Consider the following 26,419-nt stretch of genomic DNA (forward strand, 5'->3'; position numbering starts at 1 on the left):
GAAGACAAAGATGTTACCAGCACTGGAAGCCTTGAATAATAAAGAAGGTTAGATGAATGGGGCTCTATTTCTCAGGAACATGGGGGTTACCTTAGATATATACAAATCATGTGAGGTATAAATAAGGTGAATGTCAGTCTTTTTTCCCTTGCAAAGGTGTGTAACTGATAAGCACAGGTTTAAGGTGAGAAGGGAAAGATGAATGGATAGGAAATGTTTAGAAGGATGTGGGCTAAATGAAGGCAAATGGAATTAGATCAGATAAACTTCTCGGCTGGCATGGATGAATTGGGCTGCAGGCTCTGTTGCTGTACTTTGTAACTCTGTAATGTAATGTTCATGCAAATCTAGAGTATTTAATGAAATAACTTCTTAATTTATGAATCTTCTTCATAGCTTCATGGTTTAAAAAAAACCTAATCTTAAGTGAAAATCCCAAAGGAATTTAAAAAGTTTTCTTGTTAAGGTACATTTTTGTTGAATCCATGATGCAATCAGTGAAGGAACAGTTTTCCTTGTAGCTTGGTAAGTGGGAATCACAGAATACATACCAGCGGCTCTATTTTGTTTGGAGTTTGAGGAGGTTTGGTATGTCCAAAGACTCTTGGAAATTTCTGTAGATGTGCAGTGAAGAGCATTCTTACTGGTTGCATCATAGCCTGGCATGGTGGCTCTACTAAACAGAATGCAAAGAGGCTGTAAATGTTTGTAGACACAGCTAGCTCCATCACGGGCACAAGATTCTTCACCATTGAGACATCTTCAAAAGGCGATGCCTCAAGTAGGTGGCATCCATAAGTAAGGACCCCCATTGTTAGGGACATGTGCTCTTCTCATCACTACCATTGTGGAGGAGGAACAGGAACCTAAAGATTCATACTCATTGATTTAAGAACAGCTTATTGCCTCTCTACCATCATTTTAATGTTCAAAATTTAAAGTACATTTATTATCAAGATATGTACTGTATACTGTATACAACTTTGAGATTCATCACCTTGCAGCAGCTACAAAACAAAGGAATACAATAGAATCCATGGAAATCCCCACACCACAAAGACTGTCAAACATCCAATGTGTGAAAAAAGAACAAATTGTGCAAACAATAAAAGAAAGTAAACAAATAATATACAGAACATGAACTGCAGAGTCCACAGTCACAGAGCCAGTTCAGTGTTGACGCAAGTGCCGATGGCTGCAGGCCACGTCTATAGAGTCAATTCAGTGTTTCACAAGTGCTGATGGCTGCAGGCCACAGCTAGAGTCAATTCAGTGTTGAGGCGAGTGAAGCCTCATGGAGTAGTGAGCCGAAAACTGGTTCTTCCTTTGCTCTTTGCCTCGACGTCTTAATTTTTAAAAACTGGCTCGGCACTTAAATCGGCTAAACGTCAGTTCAATTTTGTTCTTATGCCCTGGTTCCTGCCGCTTCAGTCCAGCCTGAAGTGCAGTCCAGCAATGCCCACCGTAGCTGTACCTGCGTTCTCAAGAATCCAATTTGCCGAACCCTTCAGGATACCACAAAAATGCCAAGTTGTACAGATAGTTCAAAAGTTGCAGTGATCGCAGTACAGAATAAGTATACTTAGTAGCATAGCTGGTATTTTGTTGGCTGCCTGCAAGACATCGCTGTCTCTTGCCAGTGGCGTCTTGAGAAGATCCCCATTTTTCTGAATGGTCCATGAATGCTACCTTATTATCATATTGCACTATTTATTTATTTTGCAATTTATAGTAATATTATGTGTTTGCATTGTACTGCTGCTACAAAACAAGAAGTTCCGTATATAAGATAGTGACAATGAACCTGATTCTGATCTTGGACACCATAGTATGCACCGAGGAGGATTTGAAACTTGTTTGAACAGGAAAAGGGATAGATAGCACCTTTCTTTAACCAACCAGATTGAAAAATCCTTTCTGATGCACACAGTCTATATCAGAAGTGATTTGCACTGAAAGGAAAGTCAATAAAAGATGGGTTAAAGAAAAATATGTTATTTTTCTTAAACACTTAACTTTTGCAATGATAAGCAGATGTGATGCCACATCTGTATAAGTAAATATTCTGTTGTAGGGAGGCTGAATTATAGTAATTATGAATTATAATGTCAAAAAGTAGAAATGGATAATCGCTTGATTAAATAATCCAAAAACTCCATATAGCAATTTTAGTGAACTACAGCAACTTCAGGGCCCCAAGAACAAAATTGAACTAATGTTTCACTGATTTAAGTGCCGGGTCAGTTTTTTCTGTTTCATTATTGCGCTTTTTACTGCGAAGTGTATTAGTAAACTTATAGATGACTGAGGCAGGTCTGACACAGTTTCCAGAGTTTCACGTTTATCATACATGTTTCTGGGTTGCAATTCTTTATCAAAGCTTTCTTTAATGTGAAGTGCTAACTCTACTTGTCTTTCGATGCTCTCTGATCAGCTCTTGGTTTACAGCAATTGCAGGTTTCACTTCACTGTGCCCTTGGATCAGAATCAGAAGAGTCCTGGGTGAGGGGGGACCTTAATAATGGGCGTTCCCTTCTTAAGATGTCCTGGATACTACAAAGGCTAGTGCCCGTGATGGCTGTGTGAAGTCAGCCTTTTGAAAGATTATCAATACATCTTTTTAAAAATGGTGCTGTGGTCACAAGACGCTGGAGCAGAATTGGACCATTCAGCCCATCGTCTGCTCTGCCATTCCATCATGGATGATATATTTATCCTACTCAACCCCATTCTCCTGCTTTCTCATTGTAACCTTTGACACCCTTGCCATGAAAAGTATATGTTTAGTTACTGTATCCTGTGTTGTGGTGTAATTTTATGACAATGATATTTAGGCATTGGTACCGTGAATATATTTAGTAAGGTCAATGAAGATTATATTATTTTGTGATAGAGCAAGGAAAAACTACAAAAATTAGGTGCCTCTTGCCAGTTCTTTTGAGGCCAGAAGTATATATATTTCAATATAACAACAGGAGTGCATTCTAACTGGCTGCATCATCATCTGGGATGGGGGTTGGGGAGCATCAGCACAGGATCGAAATAAGCTGCAGGGAATTATAAATTCAAGCTATTTCTGTTATGGGCGCTAGCCTCTGTAGCATCCCATCCAGGATATCTTCAAGGAGATGCTTCAAAAAACCTGTGTCCATCGTTAAAGACTGCCAGTAGCAAGGAGTTACAGAACCCTGAAGGCATGCACTCAGTGATTCACGAACAGCTTCTTTTCCTCTACCATCCGATTTCTGTATGGACATTGAACTCATGAACATTAACTCACTTTTTTAATTTTAATTTTTTTGCACTACTTATTTACAGTAGTGTCAGTCATGCAAGTCCCAGGTGGAGATTTGGGAATACAGTCACATTCAGATGGAGGAAGGGTCTTCATTGCTGTTTCCATTAAAATTTTGTTTTACTGGTCAGGGTAGTTGGACCTGAGCTGAACCCTGAAGCTGGAGGACTGATGTACCACTCTTAGCTTGTCCTCTACCGTTTGGCATGGGTGACCAAGAGCCAAAGCAATAAAGCCCTGATTCCAGCTGGCATAGCTCTTCAGGTCATTGAGGTACATAAGCCTCCAAACCATGACAAGATTGTGGTCTTCTCGGTGTGGAAGTCGAATCCAGAGAAAGTCACTCAAGAGACCCTGGAAGTACAAACTCTTTATTCAAAGCCCCTGGGGCTTACTCAGTTAGTTGCTCAAACAGTAACAGTCAGTGACTGTTCTTGCTCGGTCCACTAACTAACTCACAATTCCCCTTACAAAGTGGATGTAGTTGTTCAGATACCCCCACACATACCAAGCTGGAGTCAGACTTATCTGTTGCTTGACCGTACAGAGAGACAAATTACAGAATAGGTATCATAGCCTCATACACAGAACAGACCAGAGTGGTCTTATCTCTGCTCATGACTGCACAAGGAGACAAGCATCCTGAAACACAAGCTGGCTAACTTCTAGAAGAAATATTGCTCAGCATTGAATAGCAAAATTAGCACATCTGTTGATCATCAAGGTTTTTTGCAGAAAAAACATCCTGCTATATTTAACTGACCGTGTTAACCCTTTTACATACTTTATCATCCCCTCCTTTTGATCATTACATGATCAACAAAGCAGTAATTACAGTAGAGCTCTTTAACAGAGAAAGCGACCGAGTGCAGTATTGGGTTATCAGTGGGTAAAATCAGCGTACAATGGTAATTATAACAATAATAAGTACAACTATTAGGCCATAATGCAATATCATGCCCACATATTACTGAACAGGCCTTTGAATGACCACCATTTAGACCCCTCAGTAAACCTGTGTAAAACCTGCCTCATTAATGTTGTCGATCTCCTTGGCAATGTGCTCAGAGAGGGACGTAATGCTAGTGGACTCATCAGGGATATGGGTGCAGCATTCTGTACCATTGATAGCACAGGTTCCCCCTTTCTCAGCTAGGATAAAACCTAAAGCCATATGTTTCTGTAGAACTGTTTGTCGGATGGCTAACATTTCCATGTTAGCCACATGAATCTGGGTGCCTAATAGAGCGCTGGCAGTTGCATTTGCCAATTCCTCCAGGGCAGCTGCCAGCTTAATGATTTCTTGGGAGTTCCTAGCCGTGCCATAAGATGGGAAGGCAATCATCCAGAATCTCTCTGATCCTGTAATTCCTCGTTTCTGCCTCTGCCAGTGGGGGTGATCCTGCAGCTCAGGCACTACCCTCAGGTTGGGGACTTGTAAATGTAACTTTGCTGGATCAAATAACGACAGCACATAAAGATCGTTACTTATCTTTTCACCCGTTTCTTTCTTCGAGCTCAGCGGGCGAGTGAACTTGGACCCGACATCAGGGAGAGATCTTTTCTCATCTCCCTGGCGGTTCTACAAGTTCACTGCCCGATGTCAGAATTGTCAGAAGTTATAAGGCCACTGATGCTGGAGCCACAACTTAATTACAAAGATAAGAACATCCGTCAAATTTATGCTTTAATTAAGAAAGGAATGTTCTGTCTAATTTCCATCAGGTACTGCTTTTTGTCAAAATCAAATTGTGTGAAAAGCCCAGAGACACCTTATGTGGATCTGGGCGAACTTTAATCATCTTGCTCCAAAGAAGGCAGCTGTAAGACATTATTCTAACACACTGCAGTCACAGACGTAGTCAGTACTTATTCGTTGTTTACAGGGATCTAAGAATCCCCCATTCCCTTAAACTTTATCAGACTAGGTAAGCTAGATAACAGCACCCGCTCCATTTTTTCTAGGGCGGCTGCAAGTTCCACCTGTTGGCCACTTCTCTGGGTAGCCACAAGTAGGCTTTATCCCCACAAACCCAAATAGGTGCCATTCAAGGGGCGCAGTGGTTCGGCAGTGGTACAGGTGACACAAGTTCTATTACCCAGGAAGAGTCTCCCTTGGCGATTACAGTAACAAGTGGTATTTGCCACCCGGGCACGGGCACACGTAGGTGTGGCCAAGAGACTTCAGGGGGGGAGGTCATATACAACGGGGACCTGAAGCACCACCCTTCAAAACACTGACATTTGCAATCACTCAGGGTCCCCTTGCAATTCTGGACTTCACTACTCCGGGTGTTATTAGAGAATCCCCAAGCAGAGAGTTCCTTGCTAGAATTGAGGGGCATCACTGACAACTGTACCATCGTCTTTCCATGAAAGAGTACTTGCGCACATATCCAACATTCCCCTGCTTCTTAGTGTTTGGCATAGTTGTAGCAAAGGGACAGGAAAGTATTATGGGCAAAATCTGACGGTAGGGGATGTTTTGGCCATGGCACTTGGGGAACTACTCCCTGTGTGGGCCTTGGAGAAAAGATGGTTCTAACCTGTGAGGAGCTGCCACGTCTTCGGCGGCCACTGCTCCCGCCTTTATACATGACTCTAGTTGACTAGAAGCCCGCAAAAAGAAGGCAAAAGATAACGGCCCAGTACATGGCGAAGTCTGTAATAGGCTCCTTAGTCCGTAATTTTTTACAGTCAGTACAATGTATCCACTGCGGCTGTACTTCCGGGCGCGGTGAGCAGTACTTGGAATGGTCCCTTCCACTGCCACGGCTCCAGTTCTTAATTAGTACATAGTCCCTGGGTTCAATGTTGGGGTAGTCGCTTTTTCTTGTCGTATCATCTTTGTCCTTGTATGTGAATGTAAGGCTCGGAGAATCTTAGTTAGGTAGCACGTTTATATCAAGTGGGAGGCCGTGCGGAACCCCATGGAGTCCTTAGGGGCTTTCCGAAGATGATTTCAGCTGGTGACAATCCTGTCTTTTCTTGGGGGGTGGCAATACCTTTAACCAATTAAACCCCGTTTCCTCCGTAAGTTTTGTCAATTTGGTTTTTAACGTACCATTTGCCCTTTTCACTATACCTGCAGCTTGGGGCTGGTAAGGGCAATGGAATTGTTGTTTGATGGGTAAGGCATTGCAGGTTTCTTCATTTATCTTGGCTACAAAGTGGGGACTGTTATCTGAACTCAATTATTTCTGGTAGCCCGTACCGGGGGATTACTTCTTGCAACAGTATTTTAGCTACTGTCAGGGCTGTATTAATCGTGGCAGGGATTGCCTTGATCCATTTACTAAATACATCTATGATCACTAAACAATATTTGTAACAATGCACTCTAGGTAGTTCAATAAAATCCTCACGGGCTATGGCGAGGAGTTGATTTTGCAGCATGCATTCGTGTTCAGAATCGTTTGTAACCTGGGGTGGTGATGTTAGGAAAATGGCCATGTTTAAAGTTGAGCAGTGACAAAATGTCAGCAGAGGGTTGCTCAGTAAGGCTGTCTCATAGCGATTTTGTCGTGTCTGAATGAGGTGCTGTGTCTGTCGGGAGGTAAAAGCTCCACCACCAAGTGGGAAGAGAGCACATTTACAGGCTGACGTAGGGTAATATTAGAAGCTACAGTTACCAGGGTATATACTGCCTTCCCTGAAACTCCACCCATAGAGGTTGCGTCCATTGGTATGTTTGTTTAGACCCCTCAAACCCCGAGAGGGTAATGGTGGCCCCAGAAAGCTGGAATCAATGTTCTGACACTATCTATGGTCAAGGGTAGAAGTGGTTACCCCTGTATCAATCATGAATGGAAGTTGAATTCCAGCTACCTGAAGGATTCCTGTTGCGGGTCGCTACTTACAATGGGCAACATTTTCGAGGGTCAATTGGCAAAAGGATTGTTCATGGAGAATGGGGTGACTGTCCGGTTTGAAACTGGGTGTCTCTGCTGTCCCCAGGGGCACCTTACCTTCCAGTGTCCTGGTCTGCCACAGTTAAGACACACTCCAGGCTGAGCTCCCCCAGGCCTGGGTGCTCGCTGGGGTGGCCCATTTCTTCGCTCAGGGGCATAAGGTCATTGGGGTTGACCCCTTATTGCCATCACCTGGCCGGGTCCTGGGGTGTTTGGGTCATCATGCAGGGGGGAAGGCCAATCAGGGAATTGATCCCAGTCCTGGTTTCCCGGTTTCGGTGTATGGTTACGATGCCGGCCATTATCTGTCCCCCTTTGGTGTCCCTCACCTGTTGAACATACTCATGCTTGTCTATAACTCCCTCAGACTGCGCTGGGATCCCAGTAGTAAACTACGGCTTGCCGCATCCGATTATGGTCATTATCTGGCTAGTCTGTATTGTTGGTCTTGATCATCATGGCTAACTTAAAAGGGAGACACTGGAGCAGCAGCGCGTTAAATTGAGGGGAAGTATTCCTGTTATTGAAGATCTGGTCCCCTGTGCGAGTCTCGTAGCATGATACAAAGCGCTCCCAGTAATCTGACCCTGATTCCCCGGGTTTCGGCTTACATTCTAATACTTTAGTGATGTTAAAGGGCTGTTGGAGTGCTTTTTCCAAACCCTAGATTATCTGATTGGTATGCTGTTCCATGTTTAGCACCCCTTCCCTCAACTGTTGGTAAATCAGGTATCCCAGTTCTGCCTTCCATTTCGGTTCCTTGTCTGCAGATAATATCATGCAACAAAGTCCGAAAAGATCCTGGGGGGTAGCGTTATACCTCTGAATTGTGCTCTGCACATATAGTGTGAAAAGCGCTGGTTTCTCTTTTCTGTCAGGGGCTTGATTCATTATCATGATCATCTCTTGTGGCTTCCATTGGGGCATAGACAGGGATAACCACCGTCTGATCTTGCTCCCCCGCCCTGGGATAAGACATCAGTCGGGTAGGTTACTGTCTCTGAGGTTCCGGTGGGGGACTTCTCTCAGGGACTGAGCTTATCCGTTCTTCAGTATCACCTCGCGGGATGGTTGGACGTAGGGGCTCTGTCATCCCCCTCTCCCTTTGTTTCACCTCTCCTCCCACGGTGTTAGAGAACCCCAGAGAACTTTCAGGTTCCCGGGTCTTATTACTATCCAGTCATTATCACGATTACTTTCATCAAACAGGGTCAGTAAGCCAGACCTGCTTCCGGGATCCCATATTTCATTAGCTACTTGTCCCTGCATTTATCGCTTTTGGCCTTTGTTTTTATTCCTTGATCAAGGTTTTGCAGTTATTATGTCTGATCTATTTCCAGACCATTTTTACGGCTCGGTCACAGCTTGTCACATCCCAAGTCCCTCCCCATGGCCACACTTCGTCCCCCAATTTCTTGCGTAAAATACTACTTAAAACATGTAAATCTCTCTCTTTATCATGAAACAGCTCATACTTTTTGCCTAGTGAAGTTCCTGGAGTATTTTTATCACACAACAGATCTTGTCCCATGTTGTTGTCTTTTTACCAAGCACAGTGTCTACTGCTCAATTCTCCTGGTTTCTTTCCCAGACCTTGATTTAACTTTTACCCGATACCTTTGCATGGTATCTTACTGTTCAATTTTCCTATTTCCTTTACCCAACTTTAATTCATAGACGACTTCAAATTTTACCCAACCCGTGCCACCTATCCAATTGTCTCCTTTTTATCCTTTCTTTTTTTTTTACCAGATTCGGTGTCTACTGCTCAGTTCTCCTGGTTTTTCTTTATTCGACTTTAACTCTTACCTGATTTTAACTTTTACCCGACACCTGTCAGCTGTCCAATTTTCAAACAATTGTCCTACCTTATACGAGTCTCTCAGCAGATTCGATCTGGGTCCCATCAAGATCCTGTGCAGAGGTTTGGGTGAGGGGCATAGACTCACACCAGTATTGTAGGGAGCGACAAAGACAATTCGCCTTTGCGGGCCCGATCGGTCCCCGTAGATAGGATGTTTGAACTGTCGCTTACTCAGCCCACCGCCATGTCACAGTCCCCGTTTTGGTACCCTGCTTGCAAGCGCCAAATGTGGAAGTCAAATCCTGATAAAGTCACTCAGAGACCGTATAAGTACAAACTCTTTATTTAAAGCCCCTGGGGCTTACTCAGTTAGTTGCTCAAACAGGAACAGTCAGTGACTGTTCCTGCATGGTCCACCAACTAACTCACAATTCCCCTTACAAAATGGATATAGTCATTCAGATACCCCCACAGATACCAAGCTGGAGTCAGACTTATCTGTTGCTTGACAGTACTGAGAGACAAATTACAGAATAGGTATAATGGCCTTATACACAGAACAGACTGGAGCAGTCTTATCTCTGCGCATGACTGCACAAGGAGACAAGCATCCTGAAACACTAGCTGGCTAACTTCGAGAAGAAATATCGCTCAGCATTGAATAGCAAAATTAGCACATCTGTTGATCATCAAGGTGTCTGGCAGAATAAAAACAGCCTGCTATGTTTAACTGACCCTGTTAACCCTTTTATATACTTTATCATTGGAGGTTTTTTTTGATTTAGGGGTATTAGTTTCCTACATCTAAAATTTCAATTTAGCTTTGCAGTCTATCAAAGAAGTACTTGTTAATTAAATTTTTTCATTAAATTGTATGAAGTAATTTACCTAAAACATATGTCTTATTAACAATGTGCATTTAATGCAAAAAGTAATAAAATTATAGCACATTGAATCCTATAGCATGTAACCAATTTTCTTGCATATGCAGGCACTGGTTTGCAACATGTGACTTCATTGACTATCTAGTCTAGAGCATTATATTACAGACTGAATTTTATATCAAAACTGTAGCAAGTGCTGTGGTAACGATTAATTCATTTGAGATGCATGAAGCATTTTAATTATATGAACGGATTTGTAGTTTGGCTAACATTATACTTTATTCAAAAATTGTCTCCAATACAGATTTTTTTCACGGCTTGAACAAGATAATAAAAGCAGGTTTTTGGAAGTTTGTGACTCTGCTGAACAAAAATTACATTTTTAAAGTTGTAATACAACAGTTGTTCAAATAGGGAATTGCTTCAGCTTGAAAGAAATTTGTTTCACTTTTATTTGTGGAATACAAATTCTCCCCACATTATGGCATGGTTCCATTTCTGTGAACTGTGCACAACTTGGACAGTTGTAACCTCAGTCAGCTCGATCATGGGCTCTAGCCGTCCCCATCCCCCACACCCAACATAAAGAATATTTTCAAAAAACGATGCTTCAGAAGAAAGCATTCCATCATTAAGGGTCCCCACCACCCAGTCCGTGAGGCATGGCAGTGTAGTGGTTAGCACAACACGTTACATTACTAACAACCCGGGTTCAATTCTGGCACTACCTGTAAGGAGTTTGTACGTTCTCCACAAGGCTGCGTGGGTTTCCTCTGGCTGCTCCGGTTTCCTCCCACAGTCCAGAGATGTACCAGTTGGTAGGGTAATTTGTCATTGTAATTTGTCCCGTGATTAGGCTAGGATTAAATCGGGATATTGCTGGGTGGCACGCTCAAGGGGCTGGAAGGGCCTACTCTGTACTGTAAATAAATAAATGCCCCTTCCTATTACTACCATAAGAGAGGTGCAGAAGCCTGGAGATATACACTCAATGTTTTAGGGACAGCTTCATCCCCTCTGCCAACAGATTTCTGAGCGGACAAAGAACCATGCCCACTAGCGCACTACAATATTTTTGCTCTCTTTTTTGCACTACTTGTCTATTTTTCTTTTAATATATATTTCTTATAATTTATACTTTATTTTATGAATTGCACTATACTGTCAGAAAACAATAAATTTCACAACATACATTAGTGATAGTAAACCAAATTCTGATTCTGTGAGTTCACAAATTGCAGCTATGAACTGAGTTACCACACAGAAAGTGCCTGATGTCCCTTAGCAACTGGCAAATCATTCCACTGGTCTCCAAACTGCTTGTTGATATGTATGAAGTGTACATAAGCTGTGTGTTTGTAGGCTGGGGAAGGCTTAAAGAATGTAGCAGAGTACTCTGTTTTACAAAAAAATAATGCTATCTAATATTTTTGATTTATTGGTTGTGGCAGTAATTGGTGATTATCAGCATTTGTTCTGGACCATCCAGATCTGGTTAATCTGTAGTAATTGGATAAAGTGTGGCTCATGCAAACTTGGCTTCAAAATAAAGTATCATTCACTATTTAATAGGTAATCCCCTTTAGTGTAATGTTAACATGTCCAAAAATACTATATTGTTTGCTTATTATGATTCTGATATCATTTTGAAAGTTTTATTTTGTAAGCAAATGTACATGCAAAATGAAACAAAATGTTCTGTTGTCCTTGGTGTTTTTCAGTGTAACATCAAGGTCAGCCTATTTTGCAAATTTTCAAGCATCTTGGAACAATGTAAATAGACTGACTGCTGGCTCTTCTCAAACAGCCTCTTGATTCTTTAAATCAGGGGTTCCCAATGCCATGGACCAATACCATTAATCAAGGGGTCAATGGACCCCACTTTGGAACCCCTGCTTTAAATGAACATTTGACTGGTTGGATATCTGATCAAATGGTTTTTAATTAAGTTGTATTTTCCAGTTCACTGTGATAACGTAAGAAGGTAACTTTTTTTTAACTGTCCTCACTGGTGGTTCTAAAGTGCAATATGGTTTCTTCTGTAAGAAGTAAATTTTGCTGAAGAAAATGATGGATTATTGAGTTCAGAAAGGAGATCATGGAGGATTAGGAAATGAGATTTGGTAGGTTCTGTAACCTAATTTTCATTAATATATAAGTACAGTTTGAAAATATGTTGTGCTTTTAATATAAAGATCTCAGGGCATAGAAAACAAAAAAAACCTATATAGTTAAATAAGGCCCTGTAATAATTTTGATGGTGGCATTGCATAAGAACTTAGAATGAAAGTTTGTGTAATACCTCTGACTCAGTGAGATTGTGGACAAAGACAAAGAAGGTACATTTAAAACCAGAGTCCAAAAAGCAGAACTTGTTTTGTTGCATGTGATATGGAAGGAATTGCAGGGACAAAGTGGCCTCTGTGGTGGAGATGGTGGAAACTCAGCTTTAGCTAAAATAGCATTGAAAGAGTAAATGTGGTGATGAATCCTGAGGGTGACTGAGAAGTACTCAAAGCAGGGAGACTGAAGACATTTGCTACATTCTTTCTAATGTTCGATTAGAGTAAGTTCCCATATAGTTATTGCCAGATATACAGTATGTGATGCGAGTAGAGCTATTATATAAAAATAAAATAAGTTGCTATTGATTTGTTCTTGATTGGTAGAGGGGTTAATGTTTACTGGGAGAAAGCAGAAAAATGGGGTTGAGAAAAAAATCAGTCATGATTGAATGGCAGAATGAACTCAGTGGCCAATTGGCCTCATTTATAATGAGAATCTGCTCCAATACCTTATAACCATATACCATATAACCATATAACAATTACAGCTTATGGTCTTATAGAATCGAGTGTGGGAGCAATGGGATGCAACACTGGAATTTTTGGGTCATTATAGAGGGTGGAAAAGGCTGAGAAGTTGAACTTGAAATTGGAAGGAAGGTGAATATTTATTCAAGGGGGAAATGAGCATGACATGAAAGACATAGAATTATGAGTAGAGTGGGAAATTACTTGAACAAAAACAATTACCTACACACAAGGTAATCAAAGCCAATAATGCAATAGTGTACATTTAGAGAAGCCAGATCTTCAGTTTAACTATCTTGAATTCTTTTGAGAAGAAACTTAACCAGTGGTTGTATTGAAATATTTCACTTAGATTGGTAGAGTATGTCATATGTCTTGTACCTGTATTTGGTTTGTTCACTTCAGTGTTATGCTTGCAGTATAACATTGCCTGAGGCTGGGTGCCAAATTTTAAATGACAATAAGAACTTCTTGACTTGTCAGCGGATGTAAGTTAATGCCTGTTTGATGAGGAAATGCCAGGCATAAATTTGTGCAGTCTGTCAAAAGCCAACATTTTAAATGTGAACAACAGGAATTCTGCAGATGCTGGAAATTCAAGCAACATACATCAAAGTTGCTGGTGAACGCAGCAGGCCAGGCAGCATCTATAGGAAGAGGCGCAGTCGACGTTTCAGGCCGAGACCCTTCGTCAGGACTAACTGAAGGAAGAGTGAGTAAGGGATTTGAAAGCTGGAGGGGGAGGGGGAGATGCAAAATGATAGGAGAAGACAGGAGGGGGAGGGATGGAGCCAAGAGCTGGACAGGTGATAAGCAGAAGGGGATACGAGAGGATCATGGGACAGGAGGTCCGGGAAGAAAGACGGGGGGGGGGGTGACCCAGAGGATGGGCAAGAGCTATATTCAGAGGGACAGAGGGAGAAAAAGGAGAGTGAGAGAAAGAATGTGTGCATTAAAAAGAGTAACAGATGGGGTACGAGGGGGAGGTGGGGCCTAGCGGAAGTTAGAGAAGTCAATGTTCATGCCATCAGGTTGGAGGCTACCCAGACGGAATATAAGGTGTTGTTCCTCCAACCTGAGTGTGGCTTCATCTTTACAGTAGAGGAGGCCGTGGATAGACATGTCAGAATGGGAATGGGATGTGGAATTAAAATGTGTGGCCACTGGGAGATCCTGCTTTCTCTGGCAGACAGAGCGTAGATGTTCAGCAAAGCGGTCTCCCAGTCTGCGTCGGGTCTCACCAATATATAAAAGGCCACATCGGGAGCACCGGACGCAGTATATCACCCCAAATGTGATTGTGTTGAGTAGCCTCAGTTATGCTTTACTGACCACTTGCATTTTGACCCAGATTTTGAAGCAATGTGAAACAAAACTTGGTGTACAGATGTTACTATGGAATTTTTTTTATATGCAGTTAAGTTATATGATGAACCAGATAAAGTGGAGGATCAATTTTTAAAGGAAAACAGTATAGTTTGTTCATAATCCTAGGATGTATTTCATTTTGTAATGAATACAGTACAATAAGATAACCTGAATGAATTTGCTTTGTTTATTTTATTTCGAAAGGAGTTGGTCTGGTTTTAGAATTTTAATGTCCACTTCATCAACAAGGAAGTTGGTATCCTTTCAATCCATAATGGTTTGGTGAAAGCAGGACAAAATTTTTTTTTACCAGCTGTTTTTGTGAGCTTTTTTTTGTTGCCATGAAGTAAGTATAGTTCACAAATTTATTTGTGAATGAGATGTGGCTAACTCTTTCTTGGCTGTGATTTCTTTCTTAAAATTTAAATCAACAATTTCACATTTTAAATCTTCATGATAACAAAATTTCATTGTCATAAAATGGAATGCAAATCTTTCTGACGATGACAGCAAAGTAAAATTACATTGTACGTAGTTGTAGATGCTGAGCTTCCTTGTGGCGATTAACCAGCTTTAGTTCTATTTAGCGCTAGAGATACTGCAGTTGCTGGAAATCTAGAGTAACCCCAAGGACCTCGGTGCAGAATGTAAACTCTTTATTCCTTTCCACAGATGCTGGCTGACCTGTTGGGTTCCTCCAGCATTTTGTGGGTGTTACTTTATAATTGTTAGCATTTTTCAATTTAGGACAATGGAACTTCTCCACCCCACCCCCCCACCACCACCACACATCCCCTCTAAACATAAAATGTTGCGACTGCAGTATTTTGTAAAAAAAAATGAAAATGTGTTAACTGTGTTGAGTATTTCCATCAGAATTATCTTTGTGTCATGACTATTTTGAAATGACTTCAGCTACCTTAATACTTTTTGGTGGAGGTAGCTACTTAAAAGAGTCTTGCAGCTCCATCTTCAAGTTCAATCAATGCATTCTTGTTTGTTTGAATGCCAAGCTGCAGTACAAATCATAAATGCATCTGGCAAACAGCTGTGTCATTATCAATTACTTCCTTGTATGTTTCAAAGGTGACCAAGTATTGCCGAGCTATATTTTATGTTGATCCTACATCGCGGTAGAATGCAAGGAAAGTTGGTTAATTAGTGCCTAACTGGTGAGAAGTTAATTCTTCTGTTACTTGCTGAACATTGGACAATGAATCCACTGCAACAAAAACAGAAAAGGCTGGAAATATTCTGCAGGTCAAGCAACATCTGTGGTAAAAGAAACAGTCAAAATAGTGTCAGAATTGGAAAGGGGGCTTGTACAGTAAATCTGCAAGGAGGGTGAAGTAGGGGGGATGTCTCTGATACCGTAAAGCCAGGGCTATGAGGGGAATAAGTTGTCAACAAGGTTATCTGGTCCATGAGTAAAAAGAGCCATTAATGAGTGAGAACTTGTGGATGTTGCGAAATGCAGACCTTGGGAGAAACTCAGCATGCCCTCATTATCTGGAAAGAGAAAAATAGGAAGGGGCAAAAGAAACAAGTTTGTACTAATATTACAGGTGAGTAATGATATAAACAAGAAATCAAATTACCAAAAGTTGTAAAATTCAATATTTAGTCCAGAAAGCTGCAGTGTGTCCAGACAGAAAATGAGGTGCTGTCCTCAAGCTTGAGTTGGTCTGTACTAGGACATTGCAGAAGGCCACGGTCTCAAAGGTCACAGTGTGATTAGGAAGATGGATTAAAGTGGCAGGAAATGTGTCACACTTCCAGACAATACACAGGTGATTTTCAAAGCCATCACGGAATCTGTGTTTGGTTCCTCCAATGTAACGAGCTGACATTGTGAACTTTGAATGCAGTACAGTAGAATGGACAAAGTGCATGGATGCTTCACCTGGAAATGCTGTTCAGAAGGGGTAGGGTAAAAGGAGGAGTGTTACATCAGCTGCAATTGTGAGGGAAAGTCCTGTAAGAAGTGAGGTGGTTGGTGAGAGCTGAAGTGTGGACCAAGGTGTCACAAAAGGGAAGGACTCCCTATAAATGATTGTTGATCTGTGGGCATGATCTCACCAGAGACATTGATGTCCACATTCGGTGAACAAGTAGCAATATGTGGGTCTTCTGGTGAAGATTTTGCTCGAAAATCTGTAATTGAAAGTACAGTTCAATCGTAATTTAGAATCTCTATGGATGGTGTAAATATGGATTGATTTCTGTAATATGACTCAGTCCTTTGTGGACAGCTGTTCAAAATATAACCATATAACCATAGAACAATTACAAAAAAAAATGAAGAAAAATGCAGGATTGACTTTGAGTTAATTGCCCATAATTTCTGTCAAGACTATAGAAAAAGAAACTTGGCTGTTAAGTTTGTACATAATGTATTCTAAAAAATTTCCACACTAATTTTTCTTATTGATGATAGTTATTAGGACATTTTTGTACAACAGTAGGTGTATTATTTCAAGAATGATGATTTTACAGCAAGGCAAGTGGGGAGTAATTTGTCTATTGTGATAGACAAATACAAAATGTTAACTGTACATCAGCCAGTGTTCATGAGCTTGCTTGACTTTTTTAGTTGGTAGTGATGTGTTTTTAAATAAGGTTTGGTGCCTCACGAGATGGTGTAATATTTTCATTTTATATTTTTACAAACGCATTAGTAATGGTTCCTCGATATTATGTTGATAACATCATTTGACATTTTGTTTATGGTGAAAATTTCAAGCTGTTAGTTTCTAGAAGTTCCTTTTTCTCCCTCATTCTGCTGAGATTTTTTAGTCATAAAAAATATCTTGAGGTTGATTGCATGAATATAAAATAAACTCAAGTGTTTCATTCCAGTGGAAAGTATCTGTTTAAATGCAGCTTCACATTAAATTACTTTTTCAGAATCAGAATCAGGTTTAAAATCACCAGCATATGTTGTGAACATTGTTATGTGGCGGCAGTACATTTCAATACATAAAGTTACCAATTTAAAATGCTGTAAAATCTGATTATAAATTGGCAACTCCAAATTCATGTGATAGTCTAAAAATCAGCATACTTTTTTTTCCAGTCATCGAGTAGAACGCAGAAATGGATCGTTCAGCTCAATTTGTCCATGTTGACCAAGGTGCCTTTATGGATCACATTTGCCTCTGTTAGCCCTCATATCTCTTTAAACCACGGGTTCCCAATCTTTTTTTATGGCATGGAGCTTGACCATTAACTGAGGGGTCTGTGACCCCAGGTTGGGAACCCCTGGTCTAAACCAATTCCTATCCATGAGCCAGTTCTAATGTGTTTTAAATGTCATAATTTCACCTACCTCCACTTCTGGGCAGCTGTTCCGTATTCTAACTACCCCATCTGTGGAAAATCTTGCCGCTCGGGTCCCCTTTAAATCTTACCCTTTCCCTTTCTCTTTTAGCCTACATCCTCTAGCTTAGATTCTCCTATGCTGGAATAAAAACTGTGACCATTTGTCCTCATGATTTTATAAACCTCTAAAAGATCACTTGTCAGCCAATTTTGCTGCAGGGAAAACTGTCTCCTAATAACTGATAGTCTTCTGTTCCAGCTTCATCCTTCTGAATCTTTTCTGCATTCTTTGTGAACTTGTAATTGCAATGGTACATTTCTCTAATTTGACGTTCCTTACTTCTGCTGTAAGGAACAAGTTGATTTGTCTATATTATTAATAATCGTTACATATTTTGCTTGCATTTTATTAGTTACAGCAGCGGTCTCCAACCACCGGGCTGCAAAGCATGCGCTACCGGGCCACGAGGAAACAATATGATTTGGCGATAGGAGTCAGCTGCACCTTTCCTCATTCCTTGATGCCCACTGTTGAGCCATTACACATGCGAGTTCATTACCCGCGCGTCATCCATGTCAGCGCGGGAAGAAGATCAACTCCTCGAGCTTGCAAATGACGGCGGGCTGAAAAGTATGTTTGACATAACATCTCTGCCGGCATTCTGGGTCAAAGTCAAGGCTAAATATCCTGAGATAGCCAGGAAAGCACTAAAAACGTTGCTTCCATTTCCAGCATATCTCTGCAATGAATGCAACGAAAACCAAATTGCGGAATAGACTGGACATAAGGAACCCCGTTCGACTATCGCAGTCTCCCTTCACCCTTCGATAGGACTGTCTTGTTGCAGGGAAACAAGCCCAGGGCTCCCACTGATTCAGCGATATTGGTGCGTTGCAATGATTTTATATGTTCATACGGGGAAAATATGTGCTGTGTGTTTAATATCTAAACGTTACTTAAAATGTTATGATGCTGTTGACTTACTTATATAACCATATAACAATTACAGCACGGAAACAGGCCATCTCTGCCCTTCTAGTCCGTGCCGAACACTATTCTCACCTAGTCCCACCGTCCTGCACTCAGCCCATAACCCTCCATTCCTTTCCTGTCCATATACCTATCCAATTTTTCTTTAAATGATAATATCTAACTTGCCTCTACCACTTCTACTGGAAGTTCATACAACACTTACTTCAAGCTCCCCTGTCCTCCCCTGATAATTGACTTATCACTATTTTCATGCGAGGAAAATATACGCTGTGTGTTTAATATTAAATTTGTTAGAGAAACCCTTTTAGAAACGAAATTGAGTGTATTAGCCACTTATCACATTTATTCCGGTCGTGATTAACATTCCCCCCCCCCAACAGAATCGCCAAAAATGATTTGTAGAAAAAAAAGGCGTGTACATGCATGCGCACTGGTGCCCGCGCAAGACTTCATGTTCATTGTAGTCTCTCGGGGTAAACAACGTATTTGACTGCTACTCTTGGCTGCTGGCAACCCTACCCACCGCACCCGCCCCCGCCCCCCCCCCCCCAGGTCGGCCGGTCTGCAAGAATATTGTCAATATGAAACCGGTCCGCAGTGTAAAAAAGGTTGGGGACCCCTGAGTTACAGGAATGTCACTTAAATGTAATTGTAGTTTGTGAGAAATTGTGGAGTTGTGAGTTTGTTAGCTGTACAAAGAAACAGACAATTAATGCATGAGAACATCAGAATCAGGTTTAGATTAGATTAGGTTATGAGGACACACAGTCTTCTTTTATTGTCATTTAGTAATGCATGCATTAAGAAATGATACAATGTTTTTCCAGAATGATAACACAGAAACACATGACAACCCGACTTTAAAAAACTAACAAAAACCACATAATTATAACATATAGTTACAACAGTGTAAAGCAATACCGTAATTTGATAAGAACAGACCATGGCACGGTAAAAGTCTCAAAGTCTCTCGAAAGAGACTTTAATATCACCTTATCTCCTTACCTGTTCATCATCTCCCTCTGGTGCTTCTCCCCCCCTTTTCTTTTTTCCGTGGCTTTCTGTTCTGTCCTATCAGACTCCCCCTTCACCAGCCCTGTATCTCTTTCACCAATCAACCTCTCGGCTCCTTACTTCATTTCCCACCCCCTCAATTTCATTTATCACCTTGTGTTTCTCTTCTTTCCTCCCCCGCCTCTTAAATCTACTCCTCATCTTTTTTTTCTCCAGGCCAGCTGAAGGGTCTCGGCCCGAAACGTCAGCTGTACTTTTTTTCATAGATGCTGCCTGGCCTGCTGAGTTACTCCAGCATTTTGTGTGTGTTGCTTGGATTTCCAGCATTGGCAGATATCCTCTTGTTTTTGACTTCACCGCCATATGTCGTGAAATTTGTTGACTTTGCAGCAGCAGTACAATACAATACATAATAATAGAAAAAAAGTGAATTGCATTAAGTGTGTGTATATGTAATTTTTTTCTCACCCTTTATGGGTGGTGTGTACTTGTATTTTTCCATCAATCTCAGGTCCTCTACCAGAGGGCTTTCACGGTATCCTTGCTGATCCTCGTAGTGCACTCTCCTGGACTGAGGTCTCAGATGTTGTTCCTGGGATTTGTTGGAGCCACTCTCCCAGTCCAGGTGTCACAGCTCCAAGTGCTGCTGTCACCATCGGGATAACTCTCTCTTTAACCCTCCATGTCAGGGGTCCCCAACCTTTTTTGCACTGCGGACCGGTTTAATATTGACAATGTTCTTGCGGACCGGCTGACTGGGGGTGGCGGGGGGGGGGGATGTTGTTAATCACGACCGGAATATAGGTGTTAAGTCAACTATAAGTCACTTATAAGTGGCTAATACACTCAATTTTGTTTCTAAATGGGTTTATCTAACGACTTTAATATTAAACACACAGCGCATATTTCCTCGCATGAATATAGTGATAAGTCAATTATAACAGTGGTCCCCAACCTCCGGGCCGTGGACCGATACATTGTCGTGAAGAATGCAGTGGTACAGCGGTGGCCGGAATGCACCTAGCTCATCTTTAAGAAAAAAGCCAAAATAAACAAGCTAATTGATTAGGTGCCGCCCAGCACGCAAATGTCATCCCAGATCAGAGGCGACGCAATCAGCAATCGCCTCTGATTTTGGGCCGACATTTACATGCTGGGCGGCATCTAATTAATTAGCTTGTTTATTTTGGCTTTTTTCTTAAGGTTGTGCTGGGTGCATTCTGGCTACCGCTGTACCGCTGCATTCTTCGCGGCAATATATCGGTCCTCGGCCCGGAGGTTGGGGACCACTGAATTATAAGTCACTTATAAATCAATAATATCATAACATTTTAAGTAACGTTTGGATATTAAACACACAGTGCATATTTTCCTCATATGAACATAAAAAATCATTGCAACACACCAATATTGCTGAATCAGTGGGAGCCCTGGGCTTGTTTTCCTGCAACAAGACGGTCCCATCGAGGGGTGAGGGGAGACAGCGATACTCGAAGGGGGTTCCTTATGTCCAGTCTATTCCGCAATTTGGTTTTCGTTGCATTCATTGAAGAAAACTCCGCTTCGCAGCAATATGAAGTTGGAAATGGAAGCAATGTTTTCAGTGCTTTCGTGGCTATCTCAGGATATTCAGCCTTGACTTTGATCCAGAATGCCGGCAGAGATGTTATGTCCTGACGAAGGGTCTCGGCCTGAAACGTTGACTACCTCTTCCTAGAGATGCTACCTGGCCTGCTGCGTTCACCAGCAACTTTGATGTGTTTTGCTTGAATTTCCAGCATCTGCAGAATTCCTGTTGTTTATGTTATGTCAAACATACTTTTCAGCCCACTGTCATTTGCAAGCTCGAGGAGTTGATCTTTTTCACGCGCTGACATGGATGATTCACCAGGGATATTCGCAAATGGGTCACGGACCCATTCCTTTGCACGTCTTGGGTTACTGATGACCTCGCGTGCGTTCAAGTTCAACAGTGGGCATGACAGGGAATGAGGAAAGATGCAGCTGACTCGTATCGTTTCATATCGCCAAAACATATCGTTTCCTCACAGCCCGGTAGCACATGCTTTGCGGCCCGGTGGTTGGGGACCACTGCTCCACATCATTTCTATCTGTTCTTTCAAGCCCCAATATTTCTCCAGCTTCTTATATTCTTTCATCCTGATGTTACTGTCTTTCGGGATTGCTTCAACTATTTCTGTTGCTTTCTTCTGTTCCTTGTCCGGTATTACTATGTCTGGTTGGTTGGCCAGTGTCTTATCAGTCTGTATTTGGAAGTATTCCTGCAACTTGGCTGTGCTGTTCAGTGTATGCTGTTTGTACCTGCATCTTGCACCCTGCTGCTATGTGCTGGATGGTTTCAGTGGATTCCTTGCCCAGTCTGCATCTTGGACCTTGTCTGGTGTGATAGACCCCAGCTTCTGAGATGGTAAAGGGCTAGTTTATTCTGCTGAGATGCAAAAATTAGACATCAAGCTAAGCTCTGCTGGCTTTTGCACAATAGGATGTGATAATTTAATTATATTCTGTCTCCAAAAATGTGGAACTACGGTTGAAAAATGAGGAATTACCTCATTGTGCACATTTTGTGAGTTTGATGGTCTTTGGCCTCTTAAGGTAACCAAGGGATCTTTGTCTCAAAATACCAGTGTTGCTGGGCACGTGACTATGGGGGTAGCTAAAAAAAAGTGTTTCGTGCGTACGTGATAAAAAAGGGTATAAAAAACTCTATCTGTGTGCTTGGGGAGAGAGACCTCTGATACGGGCCCCCTGTGTGTGCCTAAGAAGTGCTCTCTCTCCAGTAGCGAGCTACTAATAAAAAGCTGTTGCTTTATCCTCCGTAGTACTGTGTGTTCTTGCATCGGGTAATGGGTAATAATTAGAAGTAAGGCTTAACAATTTGGCGAGCCAGCCGGGAGTCCAAGACGAGGCATCCTCGTGATACGGTGTCAGTGATCGGCTCGGTGGCAATGGCCTGAGACGGATGGGCCCACAAGGTAAGCTTTACCTTGATCTCTCTCATTAATTGTCCATCTTGACGACCGCTTCGTCTGGCACATAATCCTCTGATGGACTCCTGAAGAACGATTAAGATTACCCGAGTACTACGGTAATAAAAGTCGACTTGAGGATTCGCCATGGTACAAGAAGAGTGGGTTTGAGAATTCACCCTGGATAATAGTTAGATGATTCACTGGGATAATAAAGGACTCACCGGAGTAAGCTTACAATAATTTGCCTGTCTCGGACACCCTGCCTTAGACCAGTTGTTAAGGGGGGGAAATCCCCCACACGAAGGTCAGGACCCTGAAGTGGGTGCAGAGAGACACGGCACAAAATTAACAGATTAAAGAAAAATGGGTCACCCCCTTGTTCAGAATTTGTAAGGAGAATCCCAGGGACGAAAATGATTTCCGTAAATTATCTGCCTCATTAAATAAGAAACTGGGAAATGGAATGTGGCCATTAGGAGGGAAATGGAATGTGGCCATTAGGAGGGACCTGGGATGTGGAAAAATGCATTCAAGCAGAGGAGGCAAGGTGGAAACGAAATTCAAGGGAAAAATGGAAAATTTTAATGTCAACATGGAGAAAAACGGCCGAGCAATTAACCAATAAGTCTAGACAAAGTAGTTGGGAACACAATACACGTAGAAGAGGGATTAGTGTATGTGACCAGGAAGGCAAACCCAAGCCATGGGAAATGTTGAAGTATTAGTGTGAGGAGCATGATAAAGGACAGAAAAGGAGGGAGAAAACAGGAGAAGGAACTGGACGGGGATATGAGGGTGCTAATTACCGGGGTAAAACGGGAGGTACCTCCGGGCATGTCTGGATTACCCATGTTGTTTCAAAATGAGATTGATGATACAGATGAAACTGAGGAGGATTGGCTAGTGCACCCCATGGCCTCAGTTTACTGTCCACTTCCTCAGCCACAAGCGTCCCAACTACCACCTCCTTACTCATCTCGGAGATCTAATGGACAGGAGCAGGGACAGGGGCCGGAGCAGTTTAGTGACCCAGTAGCAGCCAGAACTAGAAGTCAAACTAAGCAGCAGTCAAAGGAAAAACCCTCCCGGCAGCCAGTACCTAAAACCCATGCCCGAAAAAGAAACTGCCCAGTAGGGGACGGCCCCTTGATAGACCCAGATGAGGAATATGATGATGATGACCCCTTTGGACCTGTGGTCCCGAATGCAAGCACTCCACGTTTGCTCCCGACCCGAATTGTCCCCAATCCCCATGGAAACGCTGAGGCTCCTACTCTGCAGGTTTATACCCCTTGGAAACCACATGAAATGTGCATGATTATGGGCAAGGCACCTAATTGTAAAACCAAATCCTGACGATATTATAGACTATATTATAGGTACCATTCAAATGTGTCAGGCTACTCCCCAAGATCTTTGCAGTCTATGTTGTATGACTGTCACTCAAGATGAAGGGACCAAATGGTACGAGGAGCAGGGCAATCACAAGAATTGGCAGGCATTTTCAGCAGCAACCCATGACCCCCAGCAACAGGTAGACAAGATTAAACGAGCTCTTAAAACAACCCTCCAGCAGCCCATTGACATGACTAAAGTCTTAGAATGTGGACCAAAGGATAAAGAAGACCGTAATGACTTTTGGGACTGTTTCTGTTCCACCTATGCGACTTATGCTGGGGATACAGCCTATAATGCTGGTAATCCTTCACCCCAGTTTAGTGCTATTCTCTTGCAATGTCGTTACTGCGATAAGGACCAACAATATGAACTGGTCGGATAACTCGCAACCCCAAATGAAGCAAGCGCACATTTATTTTACTGGAACCCGATCAAAGAATCAAAATCTACAAAGGTGAAGTATGAGATGGTCCAGTGCACTGTCTACCCTAATGGACCCAGAGCACCATTATGTGGGCCGCCTTACGCTCCAAATCCTTGGCCCCGTGGTGGTTGAAGATCTCCGTTCCCTCGTCCTTCCGACCTGGCCCTGCCCAGTGTCTGGTTGACGGGATGCTTTTGCTATGGTGCCACGGACCACTGGAAAAGGGATTGCTCCTACCGCTTAAAGAACCCACCAGGAAGGCCAGAACATACAGGTAGGTGACATCCTTCTACCATGGATAACCCATTTTCAGCCTGACTAGATGAGCCACTGATGCCCACCCACAAGTTTCCCACACTTACCAACAACCCAGAAGGTGAGCCTGTATTTAATTTGTTAGTACAAGGTACTAATATCCCCTTTATGATGGATACTGGAGCAACTACTTCGATCCTTGAATCTTCATGTATTACTCAACATAGTTTTAGAATGTCAGGTGCCTTGGTCACTCTGAGCAGTCTGATGGGACAACAAAGATTTTACCCACTGACAGCACCTTTACAAGTGCAATTTGGAGATCAGTGCACTGAAATTCAGTTTGCACAAACTACAAATCTTGGTGTAAATCTAGCAGGAAGAGATCTATTATGCTCCCTTGGCCTCAGTATCCAGTGCCTTGATGGTGGCATCACTGTTACCCGGCCCGGGAACTGGCAGATTCCTCTGGACCCACCATCCTCCCCAATGGTGGTCCATAGACCTTCAGCCCGGAGATTTTGACTCACCCCTCAAGATGTCCAATCCAAATGTGACGTGTGACACTGGCGTGTGACACTGGCCTATGACCCCTCAGGGGTCTCAAAGGAATTGGAAACCCTGTATTTCAGTTAGTCCTGACGAAGGATCTTGGCCCAAAACGTCGTCTGTACCTCTTCCTAGAGATGCTGCCTGGCCTGCTGCGTTCACCAGCAACTTTTATGTGTGTTGCTGGAAACCATATATGCTCCCTTTGTGGTCAGAGTCACGGTTGTGGGGGAGGTGCAGGGCAAGGAAGGGACAGCATTACTTATCCAAGTGCCTGCTGAAATTTGGAATCAGTCAGGCCATGTTACCTTGTCAGTGGCGGCTGGGCACAAGCCAAAGGAACTGGGCTTCCTAGCCCATCGACTGCGGCAGCAGGCAAACCCGCACGTCTTAGGAGTACCCCAGATGCTAACAGATGGTACTCTTACCTATTACCCTACCCCCTTTTCAGTGTAGGGACTAATCCGCCACCATCAGCCACACCGTTCTCCTTCAGATGAACTGGCCCCTGACTTATGGGCTGCATCAAAGGACAAAGTGGGATTGACTTCAGTGGCCCCGGTGCATATTATGGTAAAACAAGGCGCACAATTACCCTCCATTCCGCAATATCCCCTTCGGAAGGAAGATGTTGCTAGTATTACTTCCCTAATGGACGGCTTTTGTAAACAGGAATTTTAGTCCCCTGCCAGTCACCTTGTAATACTCCCATTTTGCCTGCCAATGAACAGGATACCAATAGGCTCCTTAATGCCCTCCATTCCTGGGGATATGTGGTTCCCTGCCACAAGGTGAAACGTGGCCAACGCCAAGTAAAATTCCTTCATAGTTCCTGGTAATTCTGGGTCCTAGCGTTTGCAGTCGCTCAGATGGATCCAGCGCTCTTGTCCTTCCACCTTGACCGCTGAAGGGGTCTGCAGGAGGACCTGGTGCAGTCCCTTCCACTGAGGTCCCAACTTTGGTCTTCCCCAGTCTCGGATCAGCACCCAGTCACCAGGTTCGGGGTTAGGCCAGTCGCTGTCGTTTGCTCCCTCCTTATAGGCTTCAACAACCTGAGTATGGAGGAACTTCAAAGGGAGAGTTAATTGCATACATTAGTCCTGTAATTCTTGTCCCATTACTTGTAAGTCCACTATGGGAGGGGGAGGTCTGTCACTGTCCCAGGGAGTCCTGCCAGGTCGTCCATAAACTATCTCTGCTGCGGTTAGTCCTGTCCCAATCTGGGGAGTGATCCGCATATGATACAATGCCAGCGGCAGCACTTTCAACCAGTTCTGTCTGGTCTCTAGGGTTAGTTGAGTCAATTTGTCCTTTAGTATCCCATTAGCCCTTTCCACCAGTCCTGCCGCTACAGGGTGGTGGGAGCAATGGAACTGCTGGTCTATCTTTAGTAATT

General features: G+C 42.7%; 1 protein-coding gene across 6 annotated transcripts in view; it reads left to right on the forward strand.

Annotated features, from left to right (window-relative positions):
- Positions 1–26,419, forward strand: part of cnot2 (CCR4-NOT transcription complex, subunit 2) — a 188,197-nt gene that overhangs the window by 41,210 nt on the left and 120,568 nt on the right. For 2 of the 6 annotated variants that reach the window (XM_063057707.1, XM_063057705.1), the window contains exon 1: positions 13,401–13,419. The exons of the other annotated variants lie outside the window; for them this stretch is intronic. The gene's annotated coding sequence lies outside the window, so the exon portion shown is untranslated. Of the gene's footprint in view, positions 1–13,400; positions 13,420–26,419 lie in introns of those variants that run through there. 6 annotated transcript variants of the gene reach the window in all.

This window comes from Mobula hypostoma, chromosome 9, assembly GCF_963921235.1.
Source record: "Mobula hypostoma chromosome 9, sMobHyp1.1, whole genome shotgun sequence".
NCBI classification, from domain to species: domain Eukaryota; kingdom Metazoa; phylum Chordata; class Chondrichthyes; order Myliobatiformes; family Myliobatidae; genus Mobula; species Mobula hypostoma.